Below are 27757 nucleotides of genomic sequence, written 5' to 3'. Positions count from 1 at the left end.
CCATGTCAAAGTTTTCTTTTGCATAAGAAGCCATAAGAAGGTTCTGATCTTCGGCCATTGAAGGCTGTCCCAAACTTTGTCGGACCAGGGTACTATTTCAGGCTGCTCTTCCCTCTCTATTATACTCCTGGCTTCTTTCAGGGAGAAATCTCCGTTGCCTTTCGGGCCCCATCTAAGCTTATCATTCTCTTTGGAAATTCGAATTTTCCTTTTGAGGATTTGCTGATTTAAAGCTTGAATGATAACCTGAATGTTTTCGTTATTGCTTGAGTTGAAAACTGTCCATTCCCTCCAATCCGGGTCTTCACTGATTGGGTTCTAGTATTGATTGACTCTGAATTTGCCCTCATTTTGACTATTTTACTTCAAGGGTGATAGATGTGGGGTGTCCAATTTGGGGGATTGCTGCCAGGCATCCTCCCAGAAAAGTGCTTGAGTTCCATTTCGTATCTCCCAGAAACTATGTTCCTGAACTATGCTTCTGTTGTTTTTGGCATGGTTCCATATTGGCGAACCGTTGGGAGCGTCCTGCATTCTTATAAGGTCTAGAATGGTACCATTCGGCATATACTTTTCCTTCCAATGATTGGCCCAAGGTAGGCTTGTGTCGGTGACCCATTTCCACCAGATTTTGGCCCCACAGATTCTATTTACCACTGAGGGATCAACCAAATTTAGTCCCCCCCTATCCTTAGGTTTACACAATTTCTGCCAAGCAACCAAAGACCATTTTTTCTTTTCACTGTTTCCACTCCACAAAAAGGATCGTTGGATGATTCTCATTTGATTTAAGATTCCTTTTGGAGTAGGAAGAATTGATAACAGATAATGAGGGATGGCCTGCAGGACAGCTTTGGTTAGTATGAGTCTACCTGTGAAATTTAGAGCCCTGTTTGTCCAATGTTTGCACTTCCTTTCCATGCTGGCCAAAACTTTCTCCCAATGAACCTTTTGCCAAGGTTTGAGAGTAAGAGGGGCACCAAGATATCTCGAAGGTAAGGATCCAATTTTAAACCCCAGAAGCCGAGATAGATGAGATTGGATAGCCTGATGAGTATTGAAGAAGAAAATTGTAGACTTGGAGAAATTGATCTCCATTCCCGAAGCTCTGCTGAACAGATTGAGAATATCCCTGTAAGCTAAAGCTTCTTTTACTGTAGGAATACCATGTAACATGGTGTCATCCACAAACTGTTGATGAGTTGTGGCTGGAATGGATCTGATGGGTTGCAGACCTCTAATTTGACCCTCTGCTTTTTTCTTGGCTATTATTCTGCTTAGGCCTTCCATTAGAATGACAAACAAGAAAGGGGACAGGGGATCACCCTGTCTGATGCCTCTTGAGGGGCTGAAGGGGGCAGATGGGGCGCCATTCACAAGGATAGAATATCTGGGGGATTTTATGAGGGCTAAAACCCATTTGATCCATTGCCTGCTGAATCCAAAAGCCTCTAAAACTGCTTCCAGGTACATCCAGCTTACTTTGTCATAAGCTTTAGATAGATCTAATTGCATGAGCATTCCGGCTTCTTTCCGCGAATGAAGTGAATGAATCATCTCCTGTGCCAATAGAATGTTGTCTAGAATTTGCCTTCCTTCAACGTAGCCCGATTGCTCCTGCGAAATTATGCCAGGGAGGACCGACTTCAGCCTATTGGCTATGACCTTAGAGATGACTTGTAGATGACATTACAAAGGGCTATGGGCCTGAATTTCTCTGGTTTGTTAGCTTCCTCCACTTTGGGTATAAGAGCAATGAAGGTTGAGTTTAGAGATTTTAGGATAGATTTGGAACGTCTTGAGTCTTCCATTATTTCCCATATATCTTGCTTTACAATGTGCCAGCATGCTTTATAGAAATTGATGGTAAATCCATCCGGTCCTGGAGCTTTGTCGTTGGGCATACTTCTCACTGCCTCCTCCACTTCTTCCATGGTGATTGCTCTTCTTAGGGCCCAATTCTGATCCTCTGTGATGGATTTAGGTATGACATTAGTAATTTCTTTGATAGCTTCCTCTCTGTTGATCCCTGGTTCTTGCGCTATGAAGCTGAAGTGATCCGATAGGGAAGCAGATATCTCGTTATGATTTCTAAGGAGTTCTCCCTCACTGTTTTTTAATTCTAAGATTTTGTTGGCACTTCTGTAATCCATGGCTGATCTATGGAAGAACTTAGTGTTTTGCTCCCCTTCCTTCAACCATAGAATTCTTGATTTCTGCCTCCATAAGGATTCTTCCTGCTTGCATCTGTTGTGCCATTGCTGGGTAAGCTCTTTTTCTTGCTCAAAGGTCTCTTCATTTCTGCAACCTGCCGCACCATCCTTTTGAATTTGTTCCAGCTTATTTTCGATGGTAATCTTCTCCTGAAAGATATTTCCAAATACTGTTTTATTCCAATCTTTTAACCTCATTTTGATGTTTTTTAGTTTCTTTTGAAGATTGAACATTTTGGATCCTGTTTCATCTAAAGGTTCTGACCACCATTTTTCCACCATTGAGAGAAAGCTGGGGTGTTCTATCCACAAATTTTCGAACCTAAAGGGTTTATTCCTGGGGGTGCCCTGAAGCTCGACAGTTAGTGAGATCGGCCAGTGGTCCGACCCTCCACTTGGGAGGATGTTCGATTCAACTACTGTTCCATCTAAAATTATGCTTTCCGATACTAAGAAACGATCCAGTCTGGATGCTATTAATCTTTCACCCCCCCTTCTGTTGTTCCAGGTAAATTTACCACTTTTAGGGAATACATCTACCATTCTGGCATTGTCAATGAAACTAATGAATGCCTCCGCATCCCTGTTTAGTTTTCTGAGGCCTCCTTTTTTCTCCAGGAGGGAGGTGATCATGTTGAAATCTCCCCCCAATATGTAATTAGCATCAGGGTGCCTTTCTATAAGTTTGGATAACGAATCTAGGAAACTTATCTTATCTTCTAACTTCTGAGGGCTATATACATTGATGCAAAGGAAAGATTTAGAGTTACCTGTTGGTTGAACTTCCAGTGCTATGTGGTTTTTGCTTGCCTCAGCTGTTAGAATCTGGTACTTCCTTGTGTCCCAAAATGTAGCTAAGCCTCCTTCTCGTCCTTGGCTCTCGATCTCTAGGACTTCAAAACTCCTTCCCACCTTGTTTCGTAGGCGATCTATGATGACTCTGTTACATTTGGTCTCTTGTAGAAACAACATATCCGGGTTGTATTTCTGCATCTGCCGCTTCAGAATTCTCTGTTTAGCCTGGCTGTTGATCCCCCTTGCGTTCCATGAGACAATCTTCATAATTAAACGGTTAGTTGGAAGGACGGAAAATCACTTAGCTGCTTTATCTTACCTGCGTTAAGCAGCATCTCACCAATCTCCTGCAAATGTTCTCCGCTTGATTTGCGGCCTCTACGGCGTTTATGCCTTGAACCGGAGGTTTTTCCCAGGAGTGCTTTATAATGTGGGCTGCTTCCTTTGATTATGCCTAACTTTCTCTTCTGTTTTTCTAGTTCTGCATTCTGTCATGCTATGAAGAGATCTTTGACCTTCTTGATTTCTTCCTCCGGTACTGCTTCAATCCCTGTTGCTCTCCAGCTTTCTACAATCGCTGTTAGGTCCATTCCTTCCATAGCTAGGGTTTCTTCCAGCTCCAGATCCTCACTCCCCGCCTCACTGGTTAACATTTCTGTTTCTTCTTCCGTATCTGCTGTTCTTTCCTGCATGTGGATTTCATTATTAAATTCTCCTTCCGTAGTTCCTTTTCTTGCTGGTTCTTCCTGTTCTTCTTGCCCTGCCTCCACATTAGGTATGTTTTTCTTGTCCTCCGAATCAGTCTCAAGATCTAGGATCTCAAAGGGGTTACTGAAGTAGTTTCTTTCTGTACTACCTTTATTAGATCTTCTTCTGTTGGCTCGCTGCCTGTTCTTTGGTTTGGTGAAATTGTTCTTGTCTTTGTTGTTTTGTATTTTCTCATCTTCTACCTCCTTTCTATTCAGTGGACAGTCCCTTATCAGATGCCCATGCTCGTGGCATTTACGACACCTGAACGGTATTTGCTCATAGTCTAAGGCTTGAAAGTATTCCTCATCCCTGTACTCGAGCCATAAACCTTCATGTAGTGCGCCGGACACATCCAGTTCCACACAGATTCTAGCATATGAAGTGTATCTTTTCTGCATGGTGGCCTTCGAGGCTTTAACAAAGGTGCCCAGCTTATCACCTATTTGCTTTAAGGCATTCAATCCCCAATAGTCTATTGGGAGAGAGAATAGTCTGATCCAAACCGGGACTTGAGTGAAAGATTCCTTTTCCGGGACAAAGTTTGGCTTCCAAGGTCTCATATACAAGCCTGCTGCTGCTAGAAAATAAGGGCCACCTTCGAATACTCTGTCTTTATCTTCTAGACTTGTAAAGACTACTGTGAAAAATCCTTTAGCCCCCAGGTGCAACTGCACATCCCCTTTCGGCTTCCACTGCTGTCTTATCCATTGGCACAGAGTCCTTTCAGACGGCCATACTCCCATAAATTTACAAATGATGGCATGTTCAGCCATGTGCTCCCTGTAAGCCTGGATTTCAGGGTCAATGATTATTACCCTTAGGTTGTCTTTTTTCTTGGGCTTACAGGCATTACTAGTCATGGAGGTCTTGTTGGGGTTCGCGCTGGTCCCCCCCTCCTTCTCCGGTTGATCCTCGTTGTTGTTTTTTGGCTCTTTGTCTTCTTCTGGTCATTCCTCCTCGTTTCCTGAGGGTTGAAACTTTGCGGCCGTTTTGTCTTTTGTGTTTACTCGGTTCTGCTTCATCGGGCATCAGGCATCATTGGTGTCTTTTCCTTGTTTTTTCTGCTGTTCTGCATCTTGTTGTTCATTCCATCTATTCTGACTCCCTCTTTCATTTTCTGTTGCTGCTTCTGCATGACAATCTGCTTAAAAGTTGGGGTCCCACTGGACCCCTCTGCTCCCATCCAGTCCGACAACACTTGCCCCTTTCGAAACAGTGTTGCCAATCTAACTCTGTGTTGTTCCAGCACTGTCTCAAACGCTGGACCGCATAAACCCTAGCTCTCGGCTCGCTTCGTTCTCAGTTTCACCTTCCTGATCATGAACTCAACAAATCTTTTCAACTGCAGCTCATCGTCTAAGAGACTCTCATAATGCTACTCAAATCAAATAAGAAACTTAATTATAGAATTTGAAATTCAAAAGGAAGTTCTCTAAATATAAATCAAAGGTGCCAAATATGGATGTCTTGTTGAAGGTAATTAATCATGAAATTATAGAAGTTGGGTCACTTAATTCAAGAACATAAGATTCTCTCTTCTTTTCTCATGTATTCATCAATTTAGATGATATTATGGGTAATACTTATGTATTCCTACAATGTATGTCAATTTACCTAATTGGAGATATAAGGATGAATTATTTGACCTAGGAAGTATTGATAATGAAATATGCCACTAGCAAGTCATCCAATGACTAAAAGAAAAATGGTTTGGTATAAACCTGGCCTAAGAGAATAAATGGAAAGCTAAAATAGGGGTTCATAAAGAGAAATTGATGCATAATAAACATGAAGTACAATGTATATGTGGATTGACATTGTAAGCACTATCTTGCAGAGCTCCTTAAAGAATTCTTGAGATGGACTCATTTTCAAATCCAAATAATAACCACTAGAGACTAAGTGAAATACATACTCAAGAAATTTATAAACATATTCTCTTCAATTATGTCAAATGACAAAAACTTTCTCCATGAGCTATATCAATTTAATTTTTAACAAGATGATTCTGTGTCGAATTTGAACCCTTGTGTAGGGGATGTTCAATTTCGATCCTTCTCTTCTTTCATTTATAATAAAATATTATCAGAAGGAATATTTTTTCTCTTATAATAGGGAAAATGTTATCTCTAGCCTCATCATTACAGATTAACATCATATACCCATAGTTGTTTAATATTAACACATACTATTGGTTGATCCAAGAAATACATCAAGAATTAGATAAAATCAATGACTATAAATTGCTAATAATGAACATATCATTCAAGATCATTCTTTAGAGGTATTACTGACATCACATGATCAATGGATTGGGTTACCTACTCCTTGATATAAAATGATCCTACTACATATCCATTTATTCAACCTTGCTTTAGCCAGAGTAGAATACTGTGTGAAATACATGAGGAGAAATGGTACCAAATGGATGGAACCAAAAGTCCATTTCCCTCTCATTTGGTGCCCCACTAAGGCATATAGAAAAATTTTACAATGGGATGAATTTGCATATACAACTCAATGGATTTCAGTTGATATATCTTTAGGTTTTTATACTTTGGAGCAATTTGGTCATCCAACCTTCAATTGGGGTGACCTCCATGCCAAAATTTTCGAACAAGAATGCAAGGTTGCCTAAGAACATGCAACAATTTTGGCCAAAGGGAATGATGATCCCCTAAAATTTCATCATTTTTCCTATCTATATCCATTTATAATGATCATTTATCCCTCTTAATTTCATTTTTTCCCCAAGAAGTATCCCATATACCAAATGTAAATCTCATAAGGTTTAAAAGGTATTGAGGGACTCATTCTTGAGTCTTTTCTTGTTTATGAAGATAATCTAGGAAATGTTTGGTCGTTGCTTGTGAACTTGTTTAACTAAGTTTTAGATTTGCAAACTCTCTTCTTATCATTGGTTTTTGATGTAGAGTGGATCATTATATTATTTTTCATCCATCTTGATGCTTTAAGAGTGGAAAAATTGGAAGAATAAGCTCATAGGACTATTCACCTTAGTGGGTCCCAGTTTAGCGAATTTCATTTTTAACCTTATATAGGTAGTTTGAGGCATTTCCTAAAGTTTTTTTTTGAACCAAAAAAAATTTCTTACATGAGACCCCCTGACACTATTCTACTCTCAAATTCCTTTCCAACATCGTAAAAAAGACCTCAAACAGAGTCTGTATGCAAAAGTTATGCCATCTGAAAGTTGAAATTCTTATTTTGACTACCATGATTTTAGAGGATGCTACATCAATCCCATTACTCATGGAAAAGGGGATAGATATGTGAACATGTTGAATAAGACTCTAGGATGGTCAATATTGTAAATAGTTAAGAGTTGGATTCAAACTTAAACATTAGTAGGCTATTAGTGTTAATTTTCTTGAAACTTTGTGCACTACTTAGATGAATTACTCAAAATAAGGAAACATAAAACTAAGACCAAATTTATTTTCGCCAAGATAAAAGTAGCAGAAAAACACCAGAGATAAAAACACATGCACACAAAATTTACATGCTTGTTTTACCCAAGAAACCCAAAAGTGAAAATCTGCTTTCTTTGTCACGATAATTTATTGATTGTTCTTGAGCAAATTAATATGTTACAATTCACACTGTTACTGCAACTAGCAACATATTACTAAGAAGCTTGATCCCTTGCCTCTTAAATCCTTTCACACTTCTAGATCCTAAATCCTTGTGCACTCTAGCCCCTAAATCCTTGGGCACTTAGGCTCCTATTTCCTTGCACACTTGGGTTCCTATTTCCTTGAACACATGGGCTCCTCAATTATATACACTCCACATACAAAGAATGATATGTGATAGTGTACCTTCTTCCTTCTCTTTATAAATGGAAATTGATGCATGTGGGAGGCCTAATTGAATTTTATTTCACATTAGTGTCACAAGTTTCCTTTTCTAGTTAACTAGATCGAGTCCCAATTACACTTGGACTAGCTCTCAATTTTCTAGCTTGAGTTCCTCCTTGATTTTCTCTATTTGTGATTTGAGTTAATTGAGAAGTCAACTTGTTCTCACTCTAATCAACACTAAATTCTTAACTCGTTCTAACTAAACTTATCACTACCACCTCATCCTGTAATCTAACCGAAGAAGACTCCAACTAACTAAAGCTCCACTATGCATGCAAACTTGATGACCATTCCAGTAAATTGAAAATCAACTCATCAAAACTAAAGTTCATCTCATGAACTCACATTCATGGTATAAAAGGACTAATTCTAGGTTTCACTAGCTAAGGAACAAGCCAAAAGGCCTTCCATCGCTACATTTTCAATAATTAGGATGTGTTATAACCATGCCACTAGGAGGAAAATGGGTTCCATTATATTGGAGTGCATTTTGTCCATAGATGACAAGAGAAGTTGTGATTGTATAGAGAGAGAGAGAAATAGAGAGGGTTTGTTCTCTATAGCAGTTGACAAGCCACAGGTCTCACTCCTTTGTACTTGCATCCATTTCCATTTAGATAAAAAGAGAGAAAATCAGCCTCACCTTCCAACTGGTTTTTCTCCCATAAGGGTTTCCCAAAGCATATCTTGTGTTATTGTGGTTTGTGAGCGTTCATTTTTTCATTGTTTTCTATCTTTTGTATTCCATATATTGCATGCATAAGCAAAAGCAGTAATTTAATAAATCCATAAACCTAAGAAAAAATAAACTTCATAATATAGATTTCATATTTTCAATATAATTTATGAAATATATTGTGATGAGTTGTCCACAAGAATATTTAGAACAGTTTATGGATCATATTTGTATCAGAGAAAGTTTCTTTGGGTATAATGTGGGAATTTGTAAAGGATCCAGATTGGTTAAACTAAAAGTCATACAACCCCAGTGATGGATGATGAATCTATAATAACTCTCAAGATCTAAAAGAGGCGATATTCACAAAGCTAGAAGATTAGGTCACATATAATATATGAAATTTTTCATGGCAACTCTAGCAAATAAGCTTTGGATTAAAAAAGATGGAGGTTAGAATTAGGATGTCATATCAAAGGGAAAATTAGGGAATTGAGAAGAACCAAAGAAGGAGGTTGAGAGATAAATTGAAAACTAACAACCTTGTTCAAGTTCTATTAACCATTCACAATCCTTCTTTAATATGGAAGTGAAGGTGGAAATTAAGACATATCAAGGTAAGATTGACGCTTTGAAATTAAATCATCAGTTGCAACAATTAGAGGGTTATTTTAGCATTCATCACATAGAGTAAGGATAGAAAAATTATTTTCTTGTTTGAAACTAGAGGGCCACGCCCTAACCCAGTGGAAGATCCATATGAAAACCTTGAGGCTAGAGGGGATCCTCCATTGACTAAGTGGAAGTATTTTCACACTATTATAAATTCCATGTTCTACCCCATCAGATATATATATATATATATATATATATATATATATATATATATATATATATATATATATATATATATATATATATATATAACTAGTTGATCCAGTGGAATTAATTCAAGCAGAGACAGGGGAAGAGTGTATATGAGTACAAAACAAAATTAAAGAAGATGGAAATAATGATGGGCATCTCTCCCGAGAACCTAAACATACTTCTCAAGTATCTAAATAGTCTTCAAAGCTACCTATGGAAGAAAGTGATGAAGTTCAAACCTAGAATGGTGAATGAGGCTTTTGTACAAGCACATTACTTGGAAATCATAGGCTAGAAAGAAGGGAAATCATGTGAGTTGAAGCAAAACGAACACTAGCAAGATTTGAAAGAATGGAAAAGGAAATGTAAAGGGGGAGAGGACAGAAAGACAACAGCCATAGCACACCAATACAAATATCTTATCTATATTTGCAACAACTGTAACATTGATGGTCATACATAAGAGAAGTGTTAGAAACTACATCCATAACTCAACCCAAACAACTGAAAGACAGGAAGAAGAAAATTTCATGTCTACAGATTCTCTCATGAATGGTCACCCTACAAATGACTCTCAAGCCATCATCTTGTAGTTGCAAACCTCTTTTGTAAGAACTATATCCTCTATCAACATAGGTAAGTCCGCCCACCTAATATAGGGTCTGGAAAAAAAATCTTGGGGCGCTGCCCCAGGGCTTGTGTAGGGGGGCTACTGCCCCCCGGCACAATATAACAGGGGAGGCTACCACACCCCCTCTCATGGGGTAGTCGTGGAAACAATATAACACAACCCAAAATTCTCACACTTGTTGTTTTCTTTCCACAGGAGAGCTTAGTCATTGATCTAGCACTGCAACGCCCATTGTTTCTTTACACCAATAGAACTTCTCAGTGCTCATAGAATTTTTCAATGCATCTACAGTATTCTTAAAATGTCCACCTTTACCATCAACACCTTTTTGTCCTCAATCATATCCCTCACAAAGTGATACTGAACAGCAATGTGCTTTGTCTTTGAATGATAAGTAGGGTTCTTTGCCAAGAAAATTTCACTTTGGCTATCGAAGTCTATCCTTATGGCTCGTTGTACTGACCCCATACTTGAACACAATCTCTACAACCAAATAGCTTCCTTGGTTGCATGAGTGGTTGTCATGTATTCTACCTATGTAGTTGAAAGCGCCACTACAAACTGTCTCTTACTCATCCAACTGACTGCACCTCCAAATAGGTTAAACACATACCCACTTGTATATCATCTCTCATCCATATCTCCAGCCCAGTCTGCATCAACAAAGCCACAGATGCCCAAAATTTGTCCAGTCATGGTCTTCCTTGGTAGCACAAAACATAATCACTAGTGCCATGCAAATACCTAAAAACCCGCTTCATTTTTGTCCAATTCTCCTTCCCTGGTTTTGATGTAAACTTGCTCAATACTTCCAATGCATGTACAATATATGGTGTAGTACAAATCATTACATACATCAAGTTGCCAGCTGCACTTGTATATGGAACAAAGGACATGTCCTCTTCCTCTTCTTGTGTCTTGGGATATTTTTCAACAGATAACTTTACACCTACAAGAATAGGAACCTTCACTGGTTTACTATCTTGTATATTAAACCTCTACAGTATTATCTCAAGATACTTCCTCTGGTTTAAACCAAAGCTTCCTCTTTTCATGATCTCGTTTAATTTCCATGCCCAAAATATAGTTTGCAACACCAAGATCTTTCATGTCAAATTTGGAGGACAGTTGGGTCTTCAAATCCTCGATAATTTCTTCGTCATTTCCAACTAGCAACATATCATCCATATACAAAACCAGATAAATAACACAGTCACCAATTAATTTAAAATACACACAATGATATGCTTTTCTTCTGGTGAAGCCAAGTCCCCGTATAAACGTATCAAATTTATGATACCACATCATTGGTGACTATTATAACCCCTACAGATATTTTTTTAACTTGCATACTAGTTCTGGTACTCTTCACCGTAAATCCTTCATGTTCATGTAGATCTCTTCTTCCAAATCCCCATGAAAAAATTTCGTCTTCACATCCATCTGTTCTACCTCAAAATCAAAAGTAGCAACAATAGATAAAAGTAATCTAATAGAAGCTATCTTGGTAACAGGAGAAAAACTATCACCAAAATCAATTCCCGACACCTGGGAATAACCTTTTGCTACCAACTAAGCTTTGCATTTATCCACCTTTCCTTTTGCATTCATCTTCTTCTTAAACACCCATTTTCTTCCAATGGATTTCCTTCCAGCCAGCAACTCCACCATATCCCAAGCCTCATTTTTGTGCAAAGATGCCATTTCATCAACCATGGCCTCTTTCCATAGTTTGAAATCCTCTGAATCTATTGCTTCCCTCACAGTTCTGGGATCATCATTAGTAATAGATAAAGAAAATTTTGAACATAAAGAAGATGGACTATACCTTTCTGGCTGCCTTCTTTCTCAAACTAATCTTCTTGCAGCTGGAGTTTGTGGTTCTTCATCTTTTGATTCCTCTTCTGTTGTAGAGTTCGATTCTTCCTCCTTTAGCTCAAACTCTATCTTCTCAAGTTCCTTTGGTAGGACTTCATGTTTAATAACATCTTTCACCTCTCTAAACACCACATCTCGGCTGCACACAACCTTCCTTATTTCTGGGTTCCAAATCTTATAACCTTTTAAACCATCCTTATACCCAATAAATATGCACCTTTTAGATTTACTATCCAACTTGGTTCTTTTCTCCTTTGGAACATGTACATATGCACCACATCCAAATACCATTAAATGTGAAAGAGAGGGTTTCTTACCAGTCCATACCTCTCATGGAGTCTTATCCTCCAACACTGATGAAGGAGATCTGTTGACCAGTTAACATGTAGTCTCCCCTGTCTCTTCCCAGAATTATTGTCCTAACCCAGCACCACTGAGCATGCTTCTTGCCTTTTCCATCAACGTCCTGTTCATTCTTTCTACAACTCCATTTTGTTGAGGTGTGTATGGAGTAGTCTTATGCCATGTTGTGCCACACTTCTTACAGAACTCTCCAAATTCCTTCTTGCAAAACTCTCCACCATTATTTGTCCTCAACACCTTTATCTTCTTCTCTACCTGGTTTTCCACAAGAGCCTTAAATTCTTTGAACCCATCAAAGACTTCAAATTTATTCATGAGGAAATATATCCATGTATTCCTTGATAATGCATCTATAAATGATACATAGTACACAGACTTACCCAATGATGGAACTGACACAGGTCCAAACACATCATTGTGCACAAGTTCTAATATTTGTTTCGCCCTCTTAGCTCCAGAGGGGAAATTCACCCGATTATGCTTCCCATATAAACAATTTTCACAAAAATCAAAATCCATAGAGAAATTAGACATACCTTCTATCATACCATTACCATGAAGTATTCAAAGGCCCTTCTCTCCAATATGTCCAAGCCTTTGATGCCATAGCATGGTCTTTTCTCCATAGACCACTAGATTTTCTGCTCCACTTTCAGGAACCATAAAATTGTTTCACCCATCAATAATAGTGCTACCTTGAATCTTGTACAAAGTTCCAATCCAAACTCCCCACATCAATATCAGTGCTCCCCAAACCATCTTGCAGGTATCTTTCTTGAACACTATTTTTACACTTGCATCATCCAGCTTTCTTACAGAAATCAAATTTCTGGCCAATGCAAGAATATGAAGAACACCCGAAAGTGTTCTAATCCTTCCACCTTACAACTTCAACTTGATTTTTCTACAACCAACAATTATAGCCTTCTTGACATCCTCTAAGAAGACATCATCACCATCATATTTCTCATACTCGCAGAACCACTCTCTATGGGGAGTGAAGAGAAAGGATGCACCTAAGTCAATCAACCATGCTTCATGATCTACATGTGTACTTTAAGAAGAAGCCAAGTACACAACCCCACCTTCATCTGAGATGGTTTTTGTCTCTGCAGAAGAAGCATCATCAGATCCCTTTCCTTTTTTAGGAGCATTAGATTTATAGTCCCTTTTGAAGTGCCCTTCCTTTCCACATTTCTAGCACACCTTTACAAGTTTTCCTGGAGATTTAGATCTCCCTCTAGATTTATATCTCCCACTTGAGGAATTATTTTTGTTTATGTTTTGGAACCATCCTCATACAGAAAAGGCATCACCATTTTGGCCCTCCATATTTTTCTGTCTCATCTCCTCCAATAGCAAGGATGAGACTATTTCATCAAACTGCAAGGCAGTTGCACTGCTACCTATTGCAACAACTAGACTATCCCACGAATCTGGTAGAGAACACAACAAACTGATGCACTTATCTTTATCTGAAATTTTAAAATCAACACAGTATTAAAGGCATTCATATGCTCTATCACCGAGTCTCCGTCTTTGATCCTTAGTTTATACAACTCTTTTCGTAGGAACATTTTATTTACCAAAGACTTAGATTGGTACAAAGTCCCTAACTTGTCCCACAAAGCCTTCACCGAAGCTTCCCCTAATACATTCATCAATACTAAATCTGAGACACACAATAATATTTTTCTCTTTGCCTTCCAATCCAACTTCGCCCAATCTTCAACTGACATTGTTGTGGGTTTAGTACTCATATCTACCGCGATCCACTGATCTTTATCCACCAACAGATCCTCTATCTTGAGTTTCCACAACTCAAAACTCTAACCATTAAATTTCTCTATCTCTAGCTTTCCACTGCTCACCATCTTCTTTCACCACAATTATCGATCCTACAGATCTCCCACTAAACAGGGTCTACCACAAAACCGAGCAAAACCCCTCAGCAGCAAATGCGTCCCCTTGAAGCCAAAACAGTTCTGATACCAAATGTAGTTTTTAACCCTGTACAGGAATTACCTGCATACGAATTCTAAAAAACAAAAATAAACAATGGTGAGAGCATAAAACATAAAACAGATATACACAGAGATATTCCCCTGGATCCCAAAAAAAGGACTACCATATTAATTTTTCACTATATTCCTTTAAATGTTACAATACATATATATACATGCCGAAGCATCAATAAACCCCAATCCATTAACCCTAGATTAGAACATAATTGTAGTTCCCTTGATCGGATCTACAAAATACCATAGACAAAAAACCATCATGCCCAAAACCATGTGCAAAATCCATGCACAAAACCATAGGTAGGTCTACCCCCCTAATATAGGGTAGTCGTGGAAAGAATATAACACAACCAACAATGCCATCACAATGAGTAGAAAGAGTTTCCAATGGGGAAAGGGTCAGCAAAAGGCATTTGAGGAGTTAAAGAATAAAACCAATCAAGCATTCATTCTTGCATTGTTTAAATTACAATATCCCTTCAAAGTCAAGATAGATTCAAGTGATGATGTTATGAAAGTATTCTTGATGCAAGGAGGAAGGCCTATATGCTATCATTCTAAATTGTTTCATGGGGTGGTTCTAAACTACCCCACCTAAGACAAGGGGATTTATGCTCTAATGCAAGCCGTGAAAAAGTGGAAATACTATCTGATGGGAAAGGAGATAGTAATCCACATAGATCTACAGTAGCTATAGTACCTACAAACCATAGTAAGTTACAATATATCAGGAATTTCAAGTAGATGGGTTTTTTACAGAAGTTTCATTTTGCATTCAAGTACAAGAAGGGAAATACAAACAAGTTTTCCAATATGATTTCAAGGCCACCCACATCAAGTATCATAGCTTTGAGAACTCTAATTCATATGGAACCTTTCACCCATGATGCATATAAATAGGCATAGAAAAATGATGAGGACTTTAAGGAAGTGGTTCAGCAGGTGCAGAGCCAAAATTGTGTCCGTGATGGTGATAGAAAAGTTGAATACCATCTTCATAATGGGTTACTCTATAGCATAGACAAGTTATGTGTTCCAAAATGTGAGTAGTTGCATTTAAGTAAAGGGGATCACACCTCCAAAGTTGTAGGGAATTTTAGTGTAAGGAATACACTAGCCAATTTATAGAGGTATCTATATTACCCCAAGGTGCAAGAAGATGTAACTAGTTGCATAAGAGGATATATTCTTTGTTGTACGATAAAGCCTAGTAATAGGAAATAGGGTCTATACCATCCCTTACCTATAACTATTCATCCTTGGGAAATCATTTCCATGGACTTTGTGGGAGGTTTACAAACAACCAAGAAAGGAAATGACTACTTGTTCATGTTAGTTGAAACATTCAACAAGATGTGCAGTATCGTGCCCTATAAAAAGACCATTTGCAGTAAAGAAGTAGAAAACTTTTTCTTTGGACAAGTCTGGGTGGAATCCCAGAATCTTTTTAGATATGGACACAAGATGTCTCAATAAATTTTAGCCTACAATGTGGAAGAATATAGACATGAATTTGAAGAGGTCTAAAAAATCCATCCTCAAATAGATGGGAAAATAAAATTATTCAATAGGACTTTGGTGCAGCTTTTAAGGGGTTACAATCAGAAGCATTGAAAGACTTGGGATGAAAATATGGAATATGTACAAAACCCTTATAATAGATCATTCCACACTTCTATTAAGTCACCATTTGAAACTTGATTTGGATGTTTTCCACCTTTACCTTTGTATATGCATACATACAACAAGGATGAGTGAGGGAGGATCTTACAGGGGATGCCTTAAGGGCAGAACATTTTTTTGAGATGATCAGGTAGATCCATCTACAGGTACCAGAGACACTATGGAAGTCACACGAAAAATACAAGGCTAGGCATGATTAGTGTAGAACACAGAAGTCATTCAGAGTGGGAAACTAAGTATGGTTATAGTTGAACAAGGAGAGGCTACAACGTCCTAGTAATAAAATCAAGGATTTGCAATATGGTTTGTTTGAGATCCTAGAAAAAGGTGGGAGATAATGCTTATAAACTTAGTCTTCCCCCATACATGTGCATTTACTCAGTGGTGAATGTAGAAAATCTAAAACTCTATGAGCATTCCATGTTGGATCAGGAAGAGGAACAAATCCTACATTGTGTAGAGGACTTTGCATTAGATGCTCAAGCCAAGTTGACAGAGGATATAGTTCTTACAAAAGAGATCTGCAACTAGAAGTCAGTGGCAGCAAGACCTTTGGCAAATCGGGTTGAAAGGACAACTTCCAAGAAATGCTAAACAGTGCTCTAGGGAGAAGGTCGAGAAAAAATTTCCTCACCTCATTTAGCAAAATATTTTAGTGGAATATCCATTACAGTTTATGAATCAATCATTGAAATAGATGCCTTGAGGATGCATTAAAGAGAAATCTTTCTCCTATTGTTGAACCTTCCCAATACATCCATACTTACAATGACCAAGTTGTTGCATAATTAATGAACCTTCCCAATGTATCCATATTTTCAATGACTAAATTGGATCATAATTGGTGAAGAATCTCAATCACTAGATTTGATTAGCATGAGAAAAATGATACCTCCTTAACATAGCGCATTCAAGATTAAAAAATGTACCATCTTTAGGGCAATGCTAGGAAGGTGTCTCGTGACATCTCATTTCGATTCAATGTGTTCAAATGAACAATGCATTCAAATCTTAACTAACATATTAGTATTAAGGTGTATTAAAACATCTCATTTTGATTTAATATGTCTGAACCTTCAGAAATAGATGATATTATCACTAATAGATTGTAGCCTCTGTATTCTTCAACATCCACCCATAAAATGGAGTGACATTTGAATCTATTTCAACATTAATTATATGTTTTTTAGATTTTGTTCATTTAAAATGCATTCAAACTCCTTATATAGGTCCCATACTTGCAAGAGGGGAAATATACATGAATATATAGATGCATAGCATAACAACAATGTGTAATTCTTTTTAGTCACATTAATACAAAGTAGAATTTTTATCCCAATTGATGCACAATTAGCTTTGAGCATTCAATAACCTTAACCCATTGAAGAAAGGCCCACTCAATTGGTATTGATGTCGTTATTTTTATTTTTTTTTGTTCCTAACTGTATTAATTATAATATCTGCATTGTACAATTGTATTTCTTTTTTTTTTCTAAGTTAAGACTAACCTAAGCGCCCACGGGGGATTTGAACCAGTGACCTATCGCAAGGAGTGCCTTAACAAAGCACCCATTCAACGTCAATCCAAAGCCCCGTGGGCTATTGTACAATTGTATTTCAGGCTTAGTTACTCAAAGCAATTAATTTTATGTTGATGACAAAATTCCTTGGGTGATATAATCATTTCCATTCGGATACAGTAAATGGTTGGAATTTATCATAGCCATATAATTGTCATCCATGTTTTAATTAAACTCAAATTGAGATTAGCTAAAATTGCTCTTATTGGAGTTTCTCTTCATGTTATTAAACTCAAATTGTAATTAACTTGCATTATTGCATTGCTTTTATCAAAGTTTCTCTTCGTGATTTTAATTGGAGAAAAATTACCCTCTGGTATTTCCTTTATCATTAAATTAAAAATTTATTTATCATAGAAATCAGAGACATCCAATAAAATTGGAATGATACAAAGAAGATTAGCATGGCCCCTGCGCAAGGATGACAAGCACAAATCGAGAAATGGTCCAAATTTTGTTCTGAAAAGAAATCAGTAGGTATAATTAAAAGGTTAATCAATTCAATAATTTTATTTTATACTAATAGTACATAGTGTTTCACATGTTTTTTAACTTGATTTTAGACAAGTAGTACACAATATCTAGCAAGTTCTTTAAAACCTTAAATTGATAATAATGCAAGTGTGAGTAAATAATTCCATTGTCGAGTAACTATTTTATTTACAATTACAACACATTTATGGAGCTTAGTCCACATTCCCAAGACTTTCCACTAACGCGACGAGACCATGCCTTCTCTTTTGCATGCTTAATCTATTCAGTTCATGTGTAACTAAATGCATGAGAGGTTTATATTTTGGTGCAAATGGGATAATGGCACTATATTGGAGAGAATACAAGGGAGTTTGGTGGATCTCTAAAGTGGAGTTTGATTGTCCACTTTAACCATTCTAAGGACAAGTTCTGATACCATTTTGGATTTTATATTTCTCATCTCGGTTTTATTTTTAAAATGTAATTCAATCTAACTTTAAACTATATATTCAAATTAATTGTACAAAGGGTGAATGGTTGTGTAAATGTGCACAGAAAATACAATTTTGCATACAATCAATTTCTCCACATAACTATTGCAAATTATATCTTATTTTTTATTATGCATATGCTTGACGTGAAAAATGGTTCATTTATAATGTTTTTTAATTTCGAAATTATGAATAAAACTATGTATTCAAATTACAGAAAAAAGTAATTCTAACTAAATCTAACTTTAAACTATACATTCAAATTATATAAAACTTAATTGAGCAACATGAGTGAATAGTTGTGCATGAGTGAGGGCAAAACACATTTATCCACACAATAAACTTATTTGCACTACTATGGAAAATTATATTTCTAAGACCATCGCAATTGTCAAAAGCATACTCCTCTAAAATTTCATAAAACATTTCATGTCAATTAAACTATTGTTGAAGCTCGTGCAGTGAGCTTTGTGCAGAAAGCTTTCATATGTGTAGAGAGATGCCTCTGTTAATGTACACTCTTTAGTGATTTGACTTTTTAAATTGGTTATTCTGATTTCAACCATTTCAGCAATGCCCGGGCACAATGAAAATGAAAGCAAAAACCTATGCACAAAGCATTAACGATAAAAATATAAATGAAAGCATAAGGAATAGTTAATAGCTATTAATTAATTACTTGTCGTGAGTTAATTATGAAGTTATAATTGATAGCAACACAATAATAATAGCAAAATAAATTATAACTATTAATAATTGTAATAATTAAACAACAGTAATAATTTCTTGAAATTATTACATTTTTATAATACTATAGCTATTACAAGGAAACCTACTAACCTATAACATTGTAGCAATTAACTATTTTCATTAATAGTTAATAATTAGTGAGTTAAATTATGTATTGCATTAGTTATTACATTTACCTATTATTAACTTGACAATTAATAAATTATTGCGCATTTAATTATAGCTATTAATTCTATATTATTAATGTTTTCTTTTGATAATTATTTTACATGGACAACTTTTACAATATTATTGATATTAACTTTTTTTTATTAACAGTTAATCATTATCTTTTGATAATTATTTTACATGGACAACTTTTATAATATTATAGCTATTAACTTTTTTTATTAACAGTTAATCATTAATGAGTTAAACTCCACACTACAATAGATATTACATTTAATATTATAAACTTGACTATTAATAGAGTATTGTGCATTTAATTAGATCTATTAATTATCTCGCACTAATGCTTTTAGTTTTTTATAATTATTTTACATGGACAGTTTTTCTGCACTACAAAAACACAAATATTACTATTAAACAAAAATGTTCACACTTTCAACAGGAGCAGGCTCGGCCGACATAAAGAACAAATAAGGGGTTGTCGATAGGAGTAGGCTCAACCAACACAAATAATAAAGAAGGGGTTGTTGATTTGATCTTTTGATGGCACTAAAGGTTCAAACAACAAAACAAGATATGCAACATCATTTTTTTTTTCTGAACGAAGTCAAGGTGAGAGGCTTGGATATAAGACATAAATCACGGGAGATGACCGCAATACTGTAAAATTGGAAGGTAATACAGATGGAACTCATAGTGCATCTGAGAACTCAAAAGGAGTCTTGGTCAACCAGAAGGAATATGGGGTCGCGTCGGTCTACGGCTACAAGTAAAATCGAGCTGCAAAAACTTTGGCATTTTTTGATATTATAACGCACGCTACAACAATTCTGACCCGAAGAGGCCACGACTATTAGAGAGCGACATTTTCTGATACTATAACGTACACTCAATTATTGCTTTAGAAATGTTCCAAACAAGAATTCCAACGCAAGGCTTGAATGGAGCCCGGAAATGAACCATTGCACCTAAAGAATAAAGAGACAAAGGACATTGCAGAGAAAGAGCACTGGCAGTTGCAGAGAGCACCTAGAAATGAGAAGATGGATCTCTGACAGAGACCAAATTAGAGGAGTGTTTGGTCAAGGGCATAGTAAAGAAAAGGGTTTCTGACAGGAGGCAAATTTTGTGGAGCGTTAGAATCCCAATGGACAGGCACGGTGCACAATTAGAATGCTCAAGTTATGTCAAAATAGGATAGAGCCAATATGGCAGAGGTGACATGCACAAAGAGGCCACAAAACTAGTGGCTCAAATATGGGCAAGGCAAGAATTTGCCTGCTCTAATACCATGTTAAACACATATATGGCGGAGGCAATATGAAAGATAAACATTAGATTACTTTTTTATTCACAATGATACATATTTATAATACATAGGAATGACCCTTGGTTTCATATTCCAAGTGGTCCCTTGGACTCCCTTTGGTTGTTTAGCTTCCACACCAACCCTTAGAGGATTAGGTGTCCAACAGTTAATAATTAATGAGTTAAAATCCACACTCAATAGCTATTACATTTAACTATTATTAACTTGGCGATTAATAGACTATTGTGCATTTAATTATAGTTATTAATTCTCCATCGTTAATGTTTTCTTTTGATAATTATTTTATGTGGAAAACTTTTCTAATATTATACCTATTAACTAATTTTTATTTTTATTTTTTTATATAATACTACCTAAGCACCCACGGGGGATTTGAACTGGTGACCTATCGCAAGGAGTGCCTTAACAGTACACCCATTCACCGTCAACCCAAAGCCCCGTGGGCTATTAACTTTTTGTTATTAATAGTTAATAATTAATGAATTAAACTCAGCATAGCTACATTTGATATTATTAACTTGACTATTAATATACTATTATACAATTAATTATAGCTATTAATTATCTCGCATTAATGCTTTCTAACTTTTATAATTATTTTATATGGACATTTTTTATGCACAACTAAAACACAAATATTACTATTAAACAAAAATGTTCACACTTTCATTAATAGTTAATAATTAATGAGTTAAACTCTACACTGTAATAGCTATTACATTTAACTATTATTAACTTGACTATTAATAAATTATTGTGCATTTTGTTGAAATTTGGGTACCAGAGGACAAGTGGTTCCCTAAGGCTTCAATCTTTGGCCTAGGGAAAAGTGTCCAAATTTATTTGTACTTTTCTCTTAAAGTGACTTTATAAGTGGTAAAGTCAATTTAATTATAAAGTGACTTTATAAGTGGTAAAGTCAATTTAATTATAAAGTGACTTTATAAGTGGTAAAGTTACATTCTAATTTAAAGGTGATTTCATTAAAGTCAATGAAGAATTAGAAAATGAAAAAATGACTATGGAAATAAAAAGCAAAGTGGGTCTTTATTTAAGTGGATGAGTTAAAAAATAGAAAGTGAGAATTAAATGCACATTTATTCTCATCCCTAGATCTAAATGAATCTCAACCATTAGATCTTAGGGTAACCCAAAAGGTCATTTAGAGAGTAAAAGGAGAAGAGAAGAGAAAAATATCAATTCATTCTTTCATGAGCATTTGAGAGAAAGAGAAAAGAGAGAAATGAGAAAATTACTTAGCAGTGAGGAAGTGAAAGAGAGCAACAAGAAGATATTTCAGCAAATATGGGCAGCAACATTTATTGGCACGCATCCCAAGGAAAAACCGTACAGCAGGAGAAAGGCACAAAAATCAAGGAATATGGATGGCAGCAAGGGCACGAATTTCAAGCCATATTTGGGCATGATTTTCGAGGCAATCATACTGCTAAAATCTGTACGGTTCATACAATCTGTACAGCAGGTTTCAGGTATGATTTTTGAGGCAAGTCGTATAGCATTTAATGTTGTTTTATTGCTGGAAAAAATTATGTTTTGGTTGTTTGTTGATTGGCACAATTTTTGAGGCAGAGTTCAAGCATAGAAAATGAGATAAGTTGTAATTTATGGTTGCTGGAATTTTTACTGTGTATTTCAGTTAAAAGCATTCTCAAAAATAAAGAAGAGCTCTCAAGCTGGTTTTCCCCAAGAGTTGTAAGGGGTTTTTCCAGGGCTACATTGACCAAAAATCACTGTGTTATTTTTTGTGTGTGGCTGTCATAATTTTGTTGTGTTTTATTTATGCAATTTCAGCACTTGTGAAATCTCTAAATTTGTGTTTTCAGAAAATATTGTCGTTTCCAGATTTTAGAATTTTTATCATGCTTGGATTTAAAACTAAATGCATGGAGTGATAAGGAAAACTGATAACCGGAGTGGGGGTTGAAATGTCTTCATGGTATCAGAGTTTGGTTGGCTAAAAAATGCAGTTTGGGTCAGCAAAGTGAAAATTACAGCAAACTGATTTTTACACGGAAAACAAAAACCTTTACCACAGATTTGAAAATTTAAGTTTAGTTGGGCAGTGAAACATGTCTTTGGGTTTGAGAGTTGAAGACAAGTTGGATGGGTAGAACAACTGCAGTGCATGGAAGGAGACAATCTAGAGCATCATTGAGGAAGCATAAGTTTGGGGCATTATGGTAAATACCACACAGAACCCAATAGTAGTACATGCTGATCTTGTACAGTTGGCAGAGTTTAACAAAAAGAATGCTAAGGCAAAAATATTGGTTATGGAAGGAGTCAAAGACCATGTCATTCCTCATGTGAGAGGAAAGAATTATGCACATGAGATGTGGACAACCTTGACCAGCCTTTACCAAAGCTCAAATGAAAATAGAAAAATTGTCCTAAAGAAGAAACTGAAGGCCATTACAATGGCTAGGACTGACAGTGCTACAACATACCTCACAAAGATCACTTCAGTGAGAGATGAGTTGGCAGTCGTAGGTGATATCATTGTACCCATTGAGTTGGTGAGGATTGCTTTGAATGGTCTTCCAAAGACTTAGGAGAATTTTGTGGATGTCATTTTTGCACAAGAAAACCTTCTTGATTGGGAGATATTGTGGGATGATTGCAATCAGAATGAGATCAAAAAGAACCATCTTGGGGCAATCAAACAGGTGGAAGAGGATGACAATGTGGCATTATTAGCGAGAGGTAAGAAGGGCAGAGCAAAGAAGCAAGCTTCCAATAGTGGAGGCAAAGGCAAAGGTAAAAGCAAGCAGCAGAACAAGGAGAAGGACTATTCCAAAGTCAAATGTTGGAATTGTAAAAAGTTGGGACACTACGTTGTTGTGTGTCCGGAGAAGAAGAACAAGAAAGGGAAAGACAAACCCATGGTAGCTTCCGCAGAGATAGAGAGCTTCTCAGAGAGCTTTGGTCAGGAGTTTTGGTTCATAGCTTGTGAGTCCACTAGTGCAGGATCACCTCCCATATAGGTTCAGAGGGAGTGTGCACTCCCCGCTACTAGTAGAGCATCTTCTAGCATTTGGTATGTTGACAGTGGCGCTTCCCGCCACATGACAGGAGTCAGAGAGTACTTCTTGGAGCTTTTAGAGGATGATAATGATATGGAGGTAGTACTTGGTGATGACAGCATGGTTAGAGCAGTCGATGTGGGGACATTGACATTTGATAGGGGACCCAAACCTCCCTTGAAAATGTCAGATGTTCTATATGTGCCTAGAATGAAGAAGAACTTGATATCTATCTCAGCACTTGAGGACAAAGGGTATGATGTGTTATTCAGGAGAGGGTAGGTGCTTATATATCCTAGGGGAACTCAAGCTTCTTCAGCTAGAGTGATTGGTGTGTACCATGCCAAGGTGTACAAGTTCCCATTCCAACCCATGATGGCATTGGGTAGCAGCACCCGAGACAGGACCTAAAGCAGATTTAGTAGTTTAGAGTTGTGTGAGATTTGGCACCACAGGAAGGAACACATGTATCATGGGGCCTTGAGTACATTGCAATAGATCACCACTGGTGTGCCAGATTTCAGTTCTGATCACCTTCATGTATGCAGAGGATGTGTTATGGGGAAGTTTTCTAGATCCCCTTTTCCCAGTATTGCCAGCAGAGCGATCGGGATCCTTGACTTGATTCATATAGATGTGAGTGGTCGGATGTCTCATGTATCCTTGAGTGGTACTATGTTTTATTCATTGATGACCACTCCAGGAAGACTTGGATTTATTTCTTGAAGACCAAGAGTGAGGTCTTCAAGCGGTTTCAAGAGTTCAAAGCTCTTGTGGAGACCCAGACAAGTAGGAAGATCAAGGTCCTCAGGCCAGACAATGGAGGGTAGTATACCCTTGGTGAGTTTTTTGATTTTTGTGCTGAGGCATGCATTACAAGGGATTTCAAAGTTCCTTACAACCCTTAGCAAAATGGAGTTGTGGAGAGGAAGAACAGATCCATTATAGGGGTTGCCAAATCCATGCTTCATGATCAGGGGTTACCTTTATTTTTGTGGGCAGAGGCCTGCAACACTGTTGTGTACTTGCAGAAAAGGAGTCCACATCGTGCCTTAGGGAATGTGACTCCAGAAGAGGATTCTTTTGGGAAGAAGCCTGATGTTGGGAACTTTCATATCTTTGGGTGCCTAACATATTCCTATGGCCCCAAGGAGAATAGGACCAAGATAGAGCCCACTGCAAATAGGGGCATTTTTGTGGGTTATAGCGAGACCTCAAAAGCTTATCAGATTTATACTCCTGCATAGAGGAAAGTGGTTTTTAGGCAGGATGTGAAGTTCGAGGAGGAGAGAGCTTTCAAGAGGTCACAGGAGTTAGAATATCCAGAGTCACCAGACCCTCAGGAGCAGCTGAGTCAGTCACAGGGATCCAATGGTCAGGAATCAGGAGGTACATCGATTATAGTGTCAAGTCCATCAGTGAGTAGTCGCTCTCAAAGTCAGGTGGGTGGTTCTTCAGGCAACATGTAGGGCAGTCTGTAGAGAAGTTCACAGGGTAGTTGGTGGCCTGGGTGCAGGCGATATTGACAAACGTTCAAACCCTGATACAACATCTGTTAGAAAATTATATATTACGGAGCAATGGAACACATAAAATATTGCAGAAATATAAACACAGAAAATGCACAAAACAAGAGAGACACAGATATATGTGGTTCACCTAGTTTGGGCTACGTCCACCCCGAACAGCCAGTCCTCCCTTTCTATTATCCAGCAAAAATGAAGAGACACAACCTACAGCAAATCCGCTGTAATATCCTCTGTTTTCTCTCACAGTCTCACCTCTCTGTTTTTCGCTCACAGAATACACATCTATTTCACAGCCTCAAATACAATACCCTCATACAAAGAGAGGGGTTGCCTTCTAGGGAAAAAAAACCCTAAACTAAACATAAGTTCTACCGTCAGATCATCCGCCTAATGAACGGCACAGATTGACTAGAAATTACTATACTTTTACAAGGCAATTTTACATTTGTTTTTAGCTTCGGGGCGCTGCCCCTGAGCCCCCGTCGGGGGACCGCTGGCCCCCGGACCCCCCAGCCGGGGGGGATCACCCCCCCCCAGACCCCCGCGGGGGGGGCAAGTCCCCCCCGCACCCCCCCACGTGGAGGGGTGTACAAGACTTCCTGGGGTATACATCCGGCTGAAACAAAGACCTTTGAACAATCATGCTCCACACACAACAATCTCCCACTTAGAGAATGATTGTAGCAACTCCACTGCTGCTTCATTTGCTGGACAATGACTCCTCTTTGGACCTGACTGTTTTTCATCTTCATCGTCATCCTTGAAGACCAATTGAAACTGAGCATGTTCTCAGTTTCTCCCTGGTTACAACTTTTGTTAGCATATCTGCAGGATTCTTGCTAGTGTGTATCTTTTCCAGCTTCAACTCTCCATCTTCCAACACTGATCGTATGAAATGGTACTAGAGCTGTATGTGTTTAGTCCTGGAATGAAATGTTGAGTTCTTTGCAAGATGAATGGCACTTTGACTATCACTATATAACGTGCCCATATCATGCTCCTTACCCAATTCACCCATAAACCTTTGTAACCAAATCATTTCTTTACTAGCCTCTGTAGCAGCAACATACTTTGCTTCTATTGTTGAAAGTGCAACAACACTATGGATTTTTGAAACCCAACTGACAGTTGTTCCTCCAACAGTAAATACATATCCTGTAGTGCTCCTCCTGTTATCTCTGTCACCTGCCATATCTGCATCAACATATCCTTGTAGGGAGATGATTGAACCACCAAAGCATAATGCTTGATTTGTCGTACCTTTCAAATATCTGAGAATCCATTTTGCTGCCATCCAATGTTCCTTTCCTGGATTGTTCATGTACCTGCTTACAACTCCCACTGCATGTGAAATATCAAGCCTTGTGCAGACCATTGCATACATTAAGCTTCCAACTGCTGATACATATGGAACTTTAGACATATAATCCATGTCTTCTTGGGTCTTTGGGCACATTTCCTTTCTAAGTTTGAAATGGCTAGCAAAAGGTGTATTAACTGGTTTTGCATTGTGCATGTTAAATCTTTTCAACACCTTTTGTATGTACTCATTCTGAGACAATGTTAATTTACGATTTTTCCTGTCTCTAGTTATTTTCATACCAAGGATTTATTTTGCAGCTCCCAAATCCTTCATTGCAAATGAATTTGCCAATTTTCTTTTGAGCACATTTATTTCCTGCATGTTAGATCCTGCAACAAGCATGTCATCTACATACAATAACAATATAATATAGCTGCCATCATTTTGCTTTTTCAGATAAACAAAATGATCAGAGTGACATCTAGTATAACCTTGTTCAGACATAAACTTGTCAAATTTTAGATACCACTACCTTGGAGCCTGTTTTAAGCCATACAAGCTCTTCTTCAACCTGCACACTAGTTTCTCCTTCCCTTTCACCTCATATCCTTATGGCTGCTGCATATATATCTCTTCCTCCAAATCCCCATGGAGAAAGGTTGTCTTTACATCTAACTGCTCAAGATGCAAATCTTCAGCTGCTACAAGACTTAAAATGGTTCTGATTGAAGTCATTTTAACAACAGGAGAAAATATTTCATCAAAATCAATACCTTTCTTCTGTGCAAACCCCTTCACCACAAGTTTAGCTTTATACCTCTATTTTCCTCCATCTTCTTCCTTCAGCCTGTAAACCCATTTATTCTTCAATGTAGTTTTTCCTACAGGCAACCTGACTAGATCCCAAGTCTGGTTATGCATTAAGGAGTCCATCTCTTCTTCCATGGCTACCTCCCACTTCTTCCTGCTTTCAACCTGCATTGCTTCTTCATAACATTCGGGTTCACCGGAATCAGTCAACAATAAATAATATAATGAAGGAGAGTATCGTTCAGGGGGTCTACTTATCTTGGTAAATCTTCTAACACCACTTTCAGGTGTTTGGGGTGCCTGTTGTTGTTGTGGTGGTTGTTGTTGTTGTGGTTGTTGATTATTATTATTTTCAGGCACCTTTCCTTTTTCAGTGATTTCATCAAGAACTGTGTATTCCTTGTTTTCCTTTTCCTGTTTCTTTTCCTGCAACTGATTCTTATACAAGACCTTTTCATTGAATATTACATCTCTGCTCTTCGTGATTTTGTGATTTTCGTAATCATATAAGCGATAA

At 37.4% G+C, this 27757-nt stretch overlaps 1 non-coding gene across 1 annotated transcript; it reads left to right on the top strand.

Annotated features, from left to right (window-relative positions):
* The first annotated feature begins 17691 nt into the window (after positions 1-17691).
* Positions 17692-17798, top strand: LOC149205385 (U6 spliceosomal RNA). Its single transcript, XR_016253190.1, has one exon. It is a non-coding gene; the product is annotated as a U6 spliceosomal RNA (small nuclear RNA).
* Positions 17799-27757: the final 9959 nt, after the last annotated feature.

The sequence above is a fragment of the Pinus tabuliformis genome, chromosome 1_2 (genome assembly GCF_031772625.1).
Source record: "Pinus tabuliformis cultivar Carrire ecotype Pingquan chromosome 1_2, CPIR1, whole genome shotgun sequence".
In the NCBI taxonomy this organism is placed as follows: Eukaryota; Viridiplantae; Streptophyta; class Pinopsida; order Pinales; family Pinaceae; genus Pinus; species Pinus tabuliformis.
This window is presented reverse-complemented; position numbering and strand designations above follow the sequence as displayed.